Consider the following 13,985-nt stretch of genomic DNA (forward strand, 5'->3'; position numbering starts at 1 on the left):
TAAATTTATTAAATAGTTTTACTCTACCATGGCTTGCACAAGATGCTGAGATTCTGGTCAACATGGCCACGTGAATGTATGTAGGGGTAGATGAGATGTGTGATTTTGAGGTTAGTTGGTGACTGGACTCTGTGAGAGTGAGGATAGTTTCAGAGTCGGAGTTAATCGAGAGTTGTGAGTATAGGAATTTTTTTCCTATCAACGATAGTCCATGTAGGGCGATGTATTTGTGTTGAAGTAATCTGATGACCTGACGTCTACTGTGTTTATATGTTATATAGCTAAGAAAAGTATTTTATTAGCTATAAATCTGAGTTGTGTCTCTTTTGGAGATGATGTTAATGCTCCACTGTTAGACGTTGAGATACTATGTCGTCAAAAGATTGAACAAGGGCAGTGATCCAAACAACTAGACAACGACCTTCACAACCAGCCATGGCAACCCTATATAAAGGCGGTTGGCTGCATTCCATTTAAGGATTTATTTTTTTATAGACTTTTAGTTGTGAAGTGTTGGCCAGAAGTTTGAACTTTCTGATCACTGCTTCAGGCTTTACAAGCTCGCTCAAAGAGTTTCGCCCCGTTACTGTGACAAGTCACTCAATTTTATCTCAGCATTAATTATTATTATTTATTTATTTTATTTTAATTATTTCCCATTTTTAGTACCGATTTCACTACCTACCCCTACCCTTTTCCTCTTCTCGCTAGACTTAGTCCACCACCTTGGGACAAGATCAAACAAACAGTCACTTACTTTGGTCTTCGGCGCCGGATGTCCGACTTTCACGTCGAAACCACCTGGGATGGAATACACTTCTTCTCCACCCACGTCTCTCTTTGATCAAGGAGATTATTCGTGTCACCACGCCTCTTGACCCTTCCAATGTGCATCTTTCGTCGGACTTTACCCATGTGAGAGATAATCCTTAGCCTAGCGCATTTCCTGTTTCCGCCCATCTCTTCCGGACCTTTATAAGATAGAATAAGGCGAGTTAGACTCACTCCGTCACTTATTCTTTTCGCTGACCAGTCGAGTCTGGACTACTTCATTCACTCTTACTTCTAGAAGAATAAAATTAGTGGTAAGCCGAACTTAATCACAGTTCCATCTTAATTAGTCTGTGTATATTTCTCACTGGATGTTACCATGTGGATTTTATTATTTCATTTATATTTAATTAGTGCATTGTGTATTTCTCATTGTCGTGAGTAGAAAACATAAACATGGCATATGTATATATTTATGTATTGCATTATTCTATTAATGCCACGTTGCTCAATTGATCGTTGATGCAACCATGTATATATTAGTACATCTGATTTTGTTCCCTTTATCTCGGCTGACCGCCTTGATAATTTTACCAGCGCACTAATACTGCGCAATTAGAAAAGAGATATGAATTATCTCCCCTTTACTCATTTTACTCTAACGAGAGTTGCGCCCCTTGAACGGACACTCTCTCCATTCAAGCGCTTTCCATTGTTCATGACCGACGGCCATATGTAAACAAACCGTGTATTGCTTGTCTAAATGTGTTGGAGGCAGGACGCCACATCTATTAGAATCGTCGCTGAACGAGGTTGCGTTCAATGTATTATGCACCACGGAGGCCCATTGAGTCCAACGCGAGCCTGCTTTTCTTTCTCGGTAGCCTTTGATCATTCAAGATCATTTGCAATGCAGCAGTTGTTTGGTCTTGGAGCTGTCTCTTCTAGAAGAATTACTATCCCTAGCGTCATCTACCCTGGTTAAATCGCCCTATACTCACTTTTCGCAATCTTGATTTATGAGATGTTTTTAGTGAATATCCTAAGCATTGGAATACCCCACGTCATCTTCCATGACTGCAAACCAGTTGGTCCGCGGCTGTTTATTCACAGCTAAAACCTTACATCTAAGGTTCCTTCCCCTATCAGCCACCAGGAGACGTGCTTGGCAGAAGATTTTTTTTCTTCTATTAAATCTCTACACATCTCTTGCAGAGGTTCCGGCAAATAATGAAATATTATTCTTTGTCTATTATGCTATAAGTGTAACTGTAAAATATAGTGAACTATTTGTCAAGAGAAATCAACTAGTAGCCAAAGACAGACAAGTGGCATAAGCATGTCGTTTTTTTTAAACTACAATATTAGGTCAATATGCTTAAGGGGAAGTAACTAGCTATATCTTTAGACAATCTTTTGAAGAGTCTTAATTTTCCCTATTATATGTTTGAAAAACAAAATATTTAACATTATGTTTCAATTAAATAAGAAAAATAATGTGTAACTGCACACAAAAATATTTCCACTATCTGTAGCGTATTTGCGCATAAAAGAAATATATATTTACTATTAAACAGCCTGTATTCTCTTGTAATATTGCAAAGCTTAAGGTTGTTACATTAAATTTTTAGAGACCGCCGGATACACCCCACACATTTTCATACTTACCTGGCATAGGACAAACGGTGATCACCCACGGCCGTTCTCCCAGGTCGAGGCTCACTCATTGCACTTCGGGTGGGCTGAAGCCTGCGATCACCCCAAATGTGGGTGACTCGGGTGCGTAATTTTTGCGTATGGGGAACTGCGTTCGCGCTAATCCCTGAAAAGAAAAAAATAAAAGTAATGAATGGTTTGAATTAAACACTATACAGATTGTCTTCTTTTCCTCTTCATCGCCTGTCAACAAATGTCTATTGTTGTTGTTTTTTTCCCCACTGGCATTGAGATCTGGGTAGTTTCAACTCTGAGAGAGACTGCTCATATCCCCTATAGCCAGACATTTTTCCATAGTTAATAATTTGTGTACGATCAAGTTTCTTGTCTGGTGTGCAGTAGCAGTTCAAGATATTTAGATTTTCTTCTGAAAGTCTGAGCTTTGTGCCCATTTTTTCTGTTGTGTGTCATTGTTACAAACTGTGTTTGTGATTGTAATGGTAGGGCTAAATTTATTAAATAGTTTTACTCTACCATGGCTTGCACAAGATGCTGAGATTCTGGTCAACATGGCCACGTGAATGTATGTAGGGGTAGATGAGATGTGTGATTTTGAGGTTAGTTGGTGACTGGACTCTGTGAGAGTGAGGATAGTTTCAGAGTCGGAGTTAATCGAGAGTTGTGAGTATAGGAATTTTTTTCCTATCAACGATAGTCCATGTAGGGCGATGTATTTGTGTTGAAGTAATCTGATGACCTGACGTCTACTGTGTTTATATGTTATATAGCTAAGAAAAGTATTTTATTAGCTATAAATCTGAGTTGTGTCTCTTTTGGAGATGATGTTAATGCTCCACTGTTAGACGTTGAGATACTATGTCGTCAAAAGATTGAACAAGGGCAGTGATCCAAACAACTAGACAACGACCTTCACAACCAGCCATGGCAACCCTATATAAAGGCGGTTGGCTGCATTCCATTTAAGGATTTATTTTTTTATAGACTTTTAGTTGTGAAGTGTTGGCCAGAAGTTTGAACTTTCTGATCACTGCTTCAGGCTTTACAAGCTCGCTCAAAGAGTTTCGCCCCGTTACTGTGACAAGTCACTCAATTTTATCTCAGCATTAATTATTATTATTTATTTATTTTATTTTAATTATTTCCCATTTTTAGTACCGATTTCACTACCTACCCCTACCCTTTTCCTCTTCTCGCTAGACTTAGTCCACCACCTTGGGACAAGATCAAACAAACAGTCACTTACTTTGGTCTTCGGCGCCGGATGTCCGACTTTCACGTCGAAACCACCTGGGATGGAATACACTTCTTCTCCACCCACGTCTCTCTTTGATCAAGGAGATTATTCGTGTCACCACGCCTCTTGACCCTTCCAATGTGCATCTTTCGTCGGACTTTACCCATGTGAGAGATAATCCTTAGCCTAGCGCATTTCCTGTTTCCGCCCATCTCTTCCGGACCTTTATAAGATAGAATAAGGCGAGTTAGACTCACTCCGTCACTTATTCTTTTCGCTGACCAGTCGAGTCTGGACTACTTCATTCACTCTTACTTCTAGAAGAATAAAATTAGTGGTAAGCCGAACTTAATCACAGTTCCATCTTAATTAGTCTGTGTATATTTCTCACTGGATGTTACCATGTGGATTTTATTATTTCATTTATATTTAATTAGTGCATTGTGTATTTCTCATTGTCGTGAGTAGAAAACATAAACATGGCATATGTATATATTTATGTATTGCATTATTCTATTAATGCCACGTTGCTCAATTGATCGTTGATGCAACCATGTATATATTAGTACATCTGATTTTGTTCCCTTTATCTCGGCTGACCACCTTGATAATTTTACCAGCGCACTAATACTGCGCAATTAGAAAAGAGATATGAATTATCTCCCCTTTACTCATTTTACTCTAACGAGAGTTGCGCCCCTTGAACGGACACTCTCTCCATTCAAGCGCTTTCCATTGTTCATGACCGACGGCCATATGTAAACAAACCGTGTATTGCTTGTCTAAATGTGTTGGAGGCAGGACGCCACATCTATTAGAATCGTCGCTGAACGAGGTTGCGTTCAATGTATTATGCACCACGGAGGCCCATTGAGTCCAACGCGAGCCTGCTTTTCTTTCTCGGTAGCCTTTGATCATTCAAGATCATTTGCAATGCAGCAGTTGTTTGGTCTTGGAGCTGTCTCTTCTAGAAGAATTACTATCCCTAGCGTCATCTACCCTGGTTAAATCGCCCTATACTCACTTTTCGCAATCTTGATTTATGAGATGTTTTTAGTGAATATCCTAAGCATTGGAATACCCCACGTCATCTTCCATGACTGCAAACCAGTTGGTCCGCGGCTGTTTATTCACAGCTAAAACCTTACATCTAAGGTTCCTTCCCCTATCAGCCACCAGGAGACGTGCTTGGCAGAAGATTTTTTTTCTTCTATTAAATCTCTACACATCTGATGCAGAGGTTCCGGCAAATAATGAAATATTATTCTTTGTCTATTATGCTATAAGTGTAACTGTAAAATATAGTGAACTATTTGTCAAGAGAAATCAACTAGTAGCCAAAGACAGACAAGTGGCATAAGCATGTCGTTTTTTTTAAACTACAATATTAGGTCAATATGCTTAAGGGGAAGTAACTAGCTATATCTTTAGACAATCTTTTGAAGAGTCTTAATTTTCCCTATTATATGTTTGAAAAACAAAATATTTAACATTATGTTTCAATTAAATAAGAAAAATAATGTGTAACTGCACACAAAAATATTTCCACTATCTGTAGCGTATTTGCGCATAAAAGAAATATATATTTACTATTAAACAGCCTGTATTCTCTTGTAATATTGCAAAGCTTAAGGTTGTTACATTAAATTTTTAGAGACCGCCGGATACACCCCACACATTTTCATACTTACCTGGCATAGGACAAACGGTGATCACCCACGGCCGTTCTCCCAGGTCGAGGCTCACTCATTGCACTTTGGGTGGGCTGAAGCCTGCGATCACCCCAAATGTGGGTGACTCGGGTGCGTAATTTTTGCGTATGGGGAACTGCGTTCGCGCTAATCCCTGAAAAGAAAAAAATAAAAGTAATGAATGGTTTGAATTAAACACTATACAGATTGTCTTCTTTTCCTCTTCATCGCCTGTCAACAAATGTCTATTGTTGTTGTTTTTTTCCCCACTGGCATTGAGATCTGGGTAGTTTCAACTCTGAGAGAGACTGCTCATATCCCCTATAGCCAGACATTTTTCCATAGTTAATAATTTGTGTACGATCAAGTTTCTTGTCTGGTGTGCAGTAGCAGTTCAAGATATTTAGATTTTCTTCTGAAAGTCTGAGCTTTGTGCCCATTTTTTCTGTTGTGTGTCATTGTTACAAACTGTGTTTGTGATTGTAATGGTAGGGCTAAATTTATTAAATAGTTTTACTCTACCATGGCTTGCACGAGATGCTGAGATTCTGGTCAACAGGGCCACGTGAATGTATGTAGGGGTAGATGAGATGTGTGATTTTGAGGTTAGTTGGTGACTGGACTCTGTGAGAGTGAGGATAGTTTCAGAGTCGGAGTTAATCGAGAGTTGTGAGTATAGGAATTTTTTTCCTATCAACGATAGTCCATGTAGGGCGATGTATTTGTGTTGAAGTAATCTGATGACCTGACGTCTACTGTGTTTATATGTTATATAGCTAAGAAAAGTATTTTATTAGCTATAAATCTGAGTTGTGTCTCTTTTGGAGATGATGTTAATGCTCCACTGTTAGACGTTGAGATACTATGTCGTCAAAAGATTGAACAAGGGCAGTGATCCAAACAACTAGACAACGACCTTCACAACCAGCCATGGCAACCCTATATAAAGGCGGTTGGCTGCATTCCATTTAAGGATTTATTTTTTTATAGACTTTTAGTTGTGAAGTGTTGGCCAGAAGTTTGAACTTTCTGATCACTGCTTCAGGCTTTACAAGCTTGCTCAAAGAGTTTCGCCCCGTTACTGTGACAAGTCACTCAATTTTATCTCAGCATTAATTATTATTATTTATTTATTTTATTTTAATTATTTCCCATTTTTAGTACCGATTTCACTACCTACCCCTACCCTTTTCCTCTTCTCGCTAGACTTAGTCCACCACCTTGGGACAAGATCAAACAAACAGTCACTTACTTTGGTCTTCGGCGCCGGATGTCCGACTTTCACGTCGAAACCACCTGGGATGGAATACACTTCTTCTCCACCCACGTCTCTCTTTGATCAAGGAGATTATTCGTGTCACCACGCCTCTTGACCCTTCCAATGTGCATCTTTCGTCGGACTTTACCCATGTGAGAGATAATCCTTAGCCTAGCGCATTTCCTGTTTCCGCCCATCTCTTCCGGACCTTTATAAGATAGAATAAGGCGAGTTAGACTCACTCCGTCACTTATTCTTTTCGCTGACCAGTCGAGTCTGGACTACTTCATTCACTCTTACTTCTAGAAGAATAAAATTAGTGGTAAGCCGAACTTAATCACAGTTCCATCTTAATTAGTCTGTGTATATTTCTCACTGGATGTTACCATGTGGATTTTATTATTTCATTTATATTTAATTAGTGCATTGTGTATTTCTCATTGTCGTTAGTAGAAAACATAAACATGGCATATGTATATATTTATGTATTGCATTATTCTATTAATGCCACGTTGCTCAATTGATCGTTGATGCAACCATGTATATATTAGTACATCTGATTTTGTTCCCTTTATCTCGGCTGACCGCCTTGATAATTTTACCAGCGCACTAATACTGCGCAATTAGAAAAGAGATATGAATTATCTCCCCTTTACTCATTTTACTCTAACGAGAGTTGCGCCCCTTGAACGGACACTCTCTCCATTCAAGCGCTTTCCATTGTTCATGACCGACGGCCATATGTAAACAAACCGTGTATTGCTTGTCTAAATGTGTTGGAGGCAGGACGCCACATCTATTAGAATCGTCGCTGAACGAGGTTGCGTTCAATGTATTATGCACCACGGAGGCCCATTGAGTCCAACGCGAGCCTGCTTTTCTTTCTCGGTAGCCTTTGATCATTCAAGATCATTTGCAATGCAGCAGTTGTTTGGTCTCGGAGCTGTCTCTTCTAGAAGAATTACTATCCCTAGCGTCATCTACCCTGGTTAAATCGCCCTATACTCACTTTTCGCAATCTTGATTTATGAGATGTTTTTAGTGAATATCCTAAGCATTGGAATACCCCACGTCATCTTCCATGACTGCAAACCAGTTGGTCCGCGGCTGTTTATTCACAGCTAAAACCTTACATCTAAGGTTCCTTCCCCTATCAGCCACCAGGAGACGTGCTTGGCAGAAGATTTTTTTTCTTCTATTAAATCTCTACACATCTGATGCAGAGGTTCCGGCAAATAATGAAATATTATTCTTTGTCTATTATGCTATAAGTGTAACTGTAAAATATAGTGAACTATTTGTCAAGAGAAATCAACTAGTAGCCAAAGACAGACAAGTGGCATAAGCATGTCGTTTTTTTAAAACTACAATATTAGGTCAATATGCTTAAGGGGAAGTAACTAGCTATATCTTTAGACAATCTTTTGAAGAGTCTTAATTTTCCCTATTATATGTTTGAAAAACAAAATATTTAACATTATGTTTCAATTAAATAAGAAAAATAATGTGTAACTGCACACAAAAATATTTCCACTATCTGTAGCGTATTTGCGCATAAAAGAAATATATATTTACTATTAAACAGCCTGTATTCTCTTGTAATATTGGAAAGCTTAAGGTTGTTACATTAAATTTTTAGAGACCGCCGGATACACCCCACACATTTTCATACTTACCTGGCATAGGACAAACGGTGATCACCCACGGCCGTTCTCCCAGGTCGAGGCTCACTCATTGCACTTCGGGTGGGCTGAAGCCTGCGATCACCCCAAATGTGGGTGACTCGGGTGCGTAATTTTTGCGTATGGGGAACTGCGTTCGCGCTAATCCCTGAAAAGAAAAAAATAAAAGTAATGAATGGTTTGAATTAAACACTATACAGATTGTCTTCTTTTCCTCTTCATCGCCTGTCAACAAATGTCTATTGTTGTTGTTTTTTTCCCCACTGGCATTGAGATCTGGGTAGTTTCAACTCTGAGAGAGACTGCTCATATCCCCTATAGCCAGACATTTTTCCATAGTTAATAATTTGTGTACGATCAAGTTTCTTGTCTGGTGTGCAGTAGCAGTTCAAGATATTTAGATTTTCTTCTGAAAGTCTGAGCTTTGTGCCCATTTTTTCTGTTGTGTGTCATTGTTACAAACTGTGTTTGTGATTGTAATGGTAGGGCTAAATTTATTAAATAGTTTTACTCTACCATGGCTTGCACGAGATGCTGAGATTCTGGTCAACAGGGCCACGTGAATGTATGTAGGGGTAGATGAGATGTGTGATTTTGAGGTTAGTTGGTGACTGGACTCTGTGAGAGTGAGGATAGTTTCAGAGTCGGAGTTAATCGAGAGTTGTGAGTATAGGAATTTTTTTCCTATCAACGATAGTCCATGTAGGGCGATGTATTTGTGTTGAAGTAATCTGATGACCTGACGTCTACTGTGTTTATATGTTATATAGCTAAGAAAAGTATTTTATTAGCTATAAATCTGAGTTGTGTCTCTTTTGGAGATGATGTTAATGCTCCACTGTTAGACGTTGAGATACTATGTCGTCAAAAGATTGAACAAGGGCAGTGATCCAAACAACTAGACAACGACCTTCACAACCAGCCATGGCAACCCTATATAAAGGCGGTTGGCTGCATTCCATTTAAGGATTTATTTTTTTATAGACTTTTAGTTGTGAAGTGTTGGCCAGAAGTTTGAACTTTCTGATCACTGCTTCAGGCTTTACAAGCTTGCTCAAAGAGTTTCGCCCCGTTACTGTGACAAGTCACTCAATTTTATCTCAGCATTAATTATTATTATTTATTTATTTTATTTTAATTATTTCCCATTTTTAGTACCGATTTCACTACCTACCCCTACCCTTTTCCTCTTCTCGCTAGACTTAGTCCACCACCTTGGGACAAGATCAAACAAACAGTCACTTACTTTGGTCTTCGGCGCCGGATGTCCGACTTTCACGTCGAAACCACCTGGGATGGAATACACTTCTTCTCCACCCACGTCTCTCTTTGATCAAGGAGATTATTCGTGTCACCACGCCTCTTGACCCTTCCAATGTGCATCTTTCGTCGGACTTTACCCATGTGAGAGATAATCCTTAGCCTAGCGCATTTCCTGTTTCCGCCCATCTCTTCCGGACCTTTATAAGATAGAATAAGGCGAGTTAGACTCACTCCGTCACTTATTCTTTTCGCTGACCAGTCGAGTCTGGACTACTTCATTCACTCTTACTTCTAGAAGAATAAAATTAGTGGTAAGCCGAACTTAATCACAGTTCCATCTTAATTAGTCTGTGTATATTTCTCACTGGATGTTACCATGTGGATTTTATTATTTCATTTATATTTAATTAGTGCATTGTGTATTTCTCATTGTCGTTAGTAGAAAACATAAACATGGCATATGTATATATTTATGTATTGCATTATTCTATTAATGCCACGTTGCTCAATTGATCGTTGATGCAACCATGTATATATTAGTACATCTGATTTTGTTCCCTTTATCTCGGCTGACCGCCTTGATAATTTTACCAGCGCACTAATACTGCGCAATTAGAAAAGAGATATGAATTATCTCCCCTTTACTCATTTTACTCTAACGAGAGTTGCGCCCCTTGAACGGACACTCTCTCCATTCAAGCGCTTTCCATTGTTCATGACCGACGGCCATATGTAAACAAACCGTGTATTGCTTGTCTAAATGTGTTGGAGGCAGGACGCCACATCTATTAGAATCGTTGCTGAACGAGGTTGCGTTCAATGTATTATGCACCACGGAGGCCCATTGAGTCCAACGCGAGCCTGCTTTTCTTTCTCGGTAGCCTTTGATCATTCAAGATCATTTGCAATGCAGCAGTTGTTTGGTCTCGGAGCTGTCTCTTCTAGAAGAATTACTATCCCTAGCGTCATCTACCCTGGTTAAATCGCCCTATACTCACTTTTCGCAATCTTGATTTATGAGATGTTTTTAGTGAATATCCTAAGCATTGGAATACCCCACGTCATCTTCCATGACTGCAAACCAGTTGGTCCGCGGCTGTTTATTCACAGCTAAAACCTTACATCTAAGGTTCCTTCCCCTATCAGCCACCAGGAGACGTGCTTGGCAGAAGATTTTTTTTCTTCTATTAAATCTCTACACATCTGATGCAGAGGTTCCGGCAAATAATGAAATATTATTCTTTGTCTATTATGCTATAAGTGTAACTGTAAAATATAGTGAACTATTTGTCAAGAGAAATCAACTAGTAGCCAAAGACAGACAAGTGGCATAAGCATGTCGTTTTTTTAAAACTACAATATTAGGTCAATATGCTTAAGGGGAAGTAACTAGCTATATCTTTAGACAATCTTTTGAAGAGTCTTAATTTTCCCTATTATATGTTTGAAAAACAAAATATTTAACATTATGTTTCAATTAAATAAGAAAAATAATGTGTAACTGCACACAAAAATATTTCCACTATCTGTAGCGTATTTGCGCATAAAAGAAATATATATTTACTATTAAACAGCCTGTATTCTCTTGTAATATTGGAAAGCTTAAGGTTGTTACATTAAATTTTTAGAGACCGCCGGATACACCCCACACATTTTCATACTTACCTGGCATAGGACAAACGGTGATCACCCACGGCCGTTCTCCCAGGTCGAGGCTCACTCATTGCACTTCGGGTGGGCTGAAGCCTGCGATCACCCCAAATGTGGGTGACTCGGGTGCGTAATTTTTGCGTATGGGGAACTGCGTTCGCGCTAATCCCTGAAAAGAAAAAAATAAAAGTAATGAATGGTTTGAATTAAACACTATACAGATTGTCTTCTTTTCCTCTTCATCGCCTGTCAACAAATGTCTATTGTTGTTGTTTTTTTCCCCACTGGCATTGAGATCTGGGTAGTTTCAACTCTGAGAGAGACTGCTCATATCCCCTATAGCCAGACATTTTTCCATAGTTAATAATTTGTGTACGATCAAGTTTCTTGTCTGGTGTGCAGTAGCAGTTCAAGATATTTAGATTTTCTTCTGAAAGTCTGAGCTTTGTGCCCATTTTTTCTGTTGTGTGTCATTGTTACAAACTGTGTTTGTGATTGTAATGGTAGGGCTAAATTTATTAAATAGTTTTACTCTACCATGGCTTGCACGAGATGCTGAGATTCTGGTCAACAGGGCCACGTGAATGTATGTAGGGGTAGATGAGATGTGTGATTTTGAGGTTAGTTGGTGACTGGACTCTGTGAGAGTGAGGATAGTTTCAGAGTCGGAGTTAATCGAGAGTTGTGAGTATAGGAATTTTTTTCCTATCAACGATAGTCCATGTAGGGCGATGTATTTGTGTTGAAGTAATCTGATGACCTGACGTCTACTGTGTTTATATGTTATATAGCTAAGAAAAGTATTTTATTAGCTATAAATCTGAGTTGTGTCTCTTTTGGAGATGATGTTAATGCTCCACTGTTAGACGTTGAGATACTATGTCGTCAAAAGATTGAACAAGGGCAGTGATCCAAACAACTAGACAACGACCTTCACAACCAGCCATGGCAACCCTATATAAAGGCGGTTGGCTGCATTCCATTTAAGGATTTATTTTTTTATAGACTTTTAGTTGTGAAGTGTTGGCCAGAAGTTTGAACTTTCTGATCACTGCTTCAGGCTTTACAAGCTTGCTCAAAGAGTTTCGCCCCGTTACTGTGACAAGTCACTCAATTTTATCTCAGCATTAATTATTATTATTTATTTATTTTATTTTAATTATTTCCCATTTTTAGTACCGATTTCACTACCTACCCCTACCCTTTTCCTCTTCTCGCTAGACTTAGTCCACCACCTTGGGACAAGATCAAACAAACATACTTTGGTCTTCGGCGCCGGATGTCCGACTTTCACGTCGAAACCACCTGGGATGGAATACACTTCTTCTCCACCCACGTCTCTCTTTGATCAAGGAGATTATTCGTGTCACCACGCCTCTTGACCCTTCCAATGTGCATCTTTCGTCGGACTTTACCCATGTGAGAGATAATCCTTAGCCTAGCGCATTTCCTGTTTCCGCCCATCTCTTCCGGACCTTTATAAGATAGAATAAGGCGAGTTAGACTCACTCCGTCACTTATTCTTTTCGCTGACCAGTCGAGTCTGGACTACTTCATTCACTCTTACTTCTAGAAGAATAAAATTAGTGGTAAGCCGAACTTAATCACAGTTCCATCTTAATTAGTCTGTGTATATTTCTCACTGGATGTTACCATGTGGATTTTATTATTTCATTTATATTTAATTAGTGCATTGTGTATTTCTCATTGTCGTGAGTAGAAAACATAAACATGGCATATGTATATATTTATGTATTGCATTATTCTATTAATGCCACGTTGCTCAATTGATCGTTGATGCAACCATGTATATATTAGTACATCTGATTTTGTTCCCTTTATCTCGGCTGACCGCCTTGATAATTTTACCAGCGCACTAATACTGCGCAATTAGAAAAGAGATATGAATTATCTCCCCTTTACTCATTTTACTCTAACGAGAGTTGCGCCCCTTGAACGGACACTCTCTCCATTCAAGCGCTTTCCATTGTTCATGACCGACGGCCATATGTAAACAAACCGTGTATTGCTTGTCTAAATGTGTTGGAGGCAGGACGCCACATCTATTAGAATCGTCGCTGAACGAGGTTGCGTTCAATGTATTATGCACCACGGAGGCCCATTGAGTCCAACGCGAGCCTGCTTTTCTTTCTCGGTAGCCTTTGATCATTCAAGATCATTTGCAATGCAGCAGTTGTTTGGTCTCGGAGCTGTCTCTTCTAGAAGAATTACTATCCCTAGCGTCATCTACCCTGGTTAAATCGCCCTATACTCACTTTTCGCAATCTTGATTTATGAGATGATTTTAGTGAATATCCTAAGCATTGGAATACCCCACGTCATCTTCTATGACTGCAAACCAGTTGGTCCGCGGCTGTTTATTCACAGCTAAAACCTTACATCTAAGGTTCCTTCCCCTATCAGCCACCAGGAGACGTGCTTGGCAGAAGATTTTTTTTCTTCTATTAAATCTCTACACATCTGATGCAGAGGTTCCGGCAAATAATGAAATATTATTCTTTGTCTATTATGCTATAAGTGTAACTGTAAAATATAGTGAACTATTTGTCAAGAGAAATCAACTAGTAGCCAAAGACAGACAAGTGGCATAAGCATGTCGTTTTTTTTAAACTACAATATTAGGTCAATATGCTTAAGGGGAAGTAACTAGCTATATCTTTAGACAATCTTTTGAAGAGTCTTAATTTTCCCTATTATATGTTTGAAAAACAAAATATTTAACATTATGTTTCAATTAA

At 39.0% G+C, this 13,985-nt stretch overlaps 4 non-coding genes across 4 annotated transcripts; all 4 read left to right on the forward strand.

The window, feature by feature from the left end:
* The first annotated feature begins 2,431 nt into the window (after positions 1-2,431).
* Positions 2,432-2,596, forward strand: LOC129928873 (U1 spliceosomal RNA). Its single transcript, XR_008780404.1, has one exon. It is a non-coding gene; the product is annotated as a U1 spliceosomal RNA (small nuclear RNA).
* A 2,769-nt stretch (positions 2,597-5,365) lies between these two features.
* LOC129928878 (U1 spliceosomal RNA) lies at positions 5,366-5,530 on the forward strand. Its single transcript, XR_008780409.1, has one exon. It is a non-coding gene; the product is annotated as a U1 spliceosomal RNA (small nuclear RNA).
* Positions 5,531-8,299: 2,769 nt separating this feature from the next.
* On the forward strand, positions 8,300-8,464 carry LOC129928874 (U1 spliceosomal RNA). The gene has a single exon (XR_008780405.1). It is a non-coding gene; the product is annotated as a U1 spliceosomal RNA (small nuclear RNA).
* A 2,769-nt stretch (positions 8,465-11,233) lies between these two features.
* LOC129928875 (U1 spliceosomal RNA) lies at positions 11,234-11,398 on the forward strand. The gene has a single exon (XR_008780406.1). It is a non-coding gene; the product is annotated as a U1 spliceosomal RNA (small nuclear RNA).
* Positions 11,399-13,985: the final 2,587 nt, after the last annotated feature.

Source organism: Biomphalaria glabrata, chromosome 10, assembly GCF_947242115.1.
Source record: "Biomphalaria glabrata chromosome 10, xgBioGlab47.1, whole genome shotgun sequence".
In the NCBI taxonomy this organism is placed as follows: Eukaryota; Metazoa; Mollusca; class Gastropoda; family Planorbidae; genus Biomphalaria; species Biomphalaria glabrata.